Source organism: Schistocerca gregaria, unplaced genomic scaffold (assembly GCF_023897955.1).
Source record: "Schistocerca gregaria isolate iqSchGreg1 unplaced genomic scaffold, iqSchGreg1.2 ptg000308l, whole genome shotgun sequence".
NCBI lineage: Eukaryota > Metazoa > Arthropoda > Insecta > Orthoptera > Acrididae > Schistocerca > Schistocerca gregaria.
Genome location: NW_026061788.1, coordinates 3,029,307 through 3,031,986, shown reverse-complemented (window position 1 = coordinate 3,031,986; position 2,680 = coordinate 3,029,307). Strand labels below are relative to the sequence as shown.

Here is a 2,680-nt window from a genome sequence, read left to right as displayed (position 1 = left end):
TATTACATAAAATTTATGGGAGCGCATACCTAACCGCAATGAAACAACCGTAAATTTAACGATACGGTACTAATTCGAACTCTGAGTTAGATTTTTTGGGTGGTTTATTTCACTCCTTATGCCTTCACAAAAATTACTTAATATTAATCAGTGTCATATATTATAGGTATAAGCTCCTAAGAAAAGTGTTTACTTTTCTGGGTCAGAGGTAGAAGTTAAGAGATTGAACCATTTTTAGTTAATGCTGCATGCCGCTCTGAGAAAATTGTTTCTCCAAAAAAAAAAAAAAAAAAAAAAAAAGTTCAACGTCTAGGGAAACCTTTTAGTTATATTATTACTTCGATTTGCATGAACTGAGGGTTACATGTATATTTTTAATGTCGCTGAACACGAATCTGCAGTAAGATTTTCAATATTCAAAACGGCTAATGCAATACGGAGAGCACAGGATTATGCTTTGTCCAATTTTTACCAAAAATGCATTTTCGTTATTTACGTTTAGTGTGCAATCCAAGGAGCACTTTTCAACCCTTCCTCGGGCTGGAATTGTTCCTAGATAGCAACTCCCTGTTCTTCTTGGCAGGAAAAGCCGATCTGTCTAACCTGGATATGCAGCACTCGTTATTCGTCAGTGTTATCGGCGAGTATGTTTGCAGTATGAATCATTTTGTGCACGTGCGTCACGGGACGAGCTTTGATCTACATCTATATGGATACTCTGCAAATCACATGTAAGTGCCTGGCAAAGGGTTCTTCGAATCCCCTTCACAATTGATAGTTAATTGAAACCCTCAGCTGCCGACAGGTGTTGTTGATATACTTCGATGGGGACAGCTGAAAATGTGTGCCCCGACCGGGACTCGAACCCGGGATCTCCTGCTTACATGGCAGACGCTCTATCCATTTGAGCCACCGAGGACACAGATGAATACCGCGACTGCAGGTATTTATCCCTTACACGCTTCCCGTGAGACTCACATTTCCAACCGGCCACAATCCACAAACGTAATGTACGTAATAGGTGTTTGCCCATCCACTCAATACTGGCCCACACTAAGGTGACGATTCCCGTAAGATTTCGGGCAATCTGTGCGCATTCGCACAGACGAAGGTCAATGGCTGGGTAACGTTTAACCATATATATGAAGATAGTAACTGTTCTCGAAAGAACAGGCGCCACTGACGACCGGGCAGCTTCTCTAGAATACATGATAGACCGGCCTATGTGGCCGAGCGGTTCTAGGCGCTTCAGTCGGGAGCCGTGCGACCTCTACGGTCGCAGGTTCAAATCCTGCCTCGAGTATGGATGTGTGTGATGTCCTTAGGTTAGTTAGGTTTAAGTCGTTCTAAGTTCTAGAGGACTGATGACCTCAATTGTTAAGTCCCATAGTGTTCAGAGCCATTTGAACCATCAGTCCCTGTGCTTACACACTACTTACATTAACTTATGCTAAGGACAACAAACACACACAACGATGCCCAAGGGAGGACTCGAACCTCCAACGGGGGGAGCCGCGCGAACCGTGACAAGGCGTTTGAGACATGGCGGATACCCCGCGCGGCTCATGGCAGTCGTGACACTGCTTCAAACAATGGGCTGTAGAAATTTTTTTAAGCACGGATTAAAAAAAAAACCTTTCCGTTCCAAGAGTCTGGACAAGTACACCTTAAAAAAAAATGCAACTACAAAGAAATTGAATTTTCGAACTTTTTGGATGAGAACCTGTCCCTATGGAACACCGTTGATAAAATGTCACAGGGATTATGTACTCAGGTTTCACATGTGGATTAACAATTCCTAATCGAGGAATTTGCATCTCCCACCTTGGAATTCTCAGAACAGAATTTTTATCCATTACGAGATTCTCAGCCACTTGCAGAAGTGATTTCCCGTGATTCTGCAAAACTTTTCCGTTAGCCAATCGTAGCAACTATAATATTTGGTTCCTGGTGCATGACATGTCTCTTAACTTAAAGTGACCAACTCATTTGCATAAAGAGCTAACTTATCATCCGCTTCTTTACTTGCGTAGACCGTTTATGGTCTTCAAAGATTTTTTTCTTTAATCGTTTTTTATGTCTTTTATAAACTGCAACACTTTCTAAACTTAACGCCATTGAAGCATGGTCTTTTACTGAATGACCAAAAAACAATGCCGACAGCTGGAGTCGAAGGTTTTCGTTAATCAAGCCGTTTGTATTCTTGTGGTGATATCTCCATAGAATCTTTCATTCCGCAACACATATTTCTTTTATATAACTGAGAAGTGAAATACCGGTTTTCATAGATGCAGATTTAACATATTTTAATATAACGCAATAAATATTTCATTAAAATTTTCATCCCCTTACTATCGAAGTTCCAAAACCACTGAAACACATAGTTTTTAAAAATTCTAACAGAGGAGCCGAATACGAATTGTCAGATATATTTAGTAATGCTTTCATAATGAACCATTTTGAGAAACATCTCACACCCTTTAGGAGTTAGATTTTCAGAAACAATTAAACATGTATTCTTCTATTTAGAACCAAGGAGCCAAATTCAAATCTTCATCCATTTAATTCTAAAAATGCTTTCATAGTGAAATATTTCATAAAACTTTTCATCCCCTATTTCACTCTATTAATGAGTTAAATTTCCAAAAGCAACGAAACACATTCTTTTTACATCCAACTG

General features: G+C 39.8%; 1 non-coding gene across 1 annotated transcript; it reads right to left on the bottom strand.

Annotated features, from left to right (window-relative positions):
• Positions 1–845: 845 nt before the first annotated feature.
• On the bottom strand, positions 846–919 carry Trnat-ugu (transfer RNA threonine (anticodon UGU)). The gene has a single exon. It is a non-coding gene; the product is annotated as a tRNA-Thr (tRNA).
• Between the last annotated feature and the right edge of the window lie 1,761 nt (positions 920–2,680).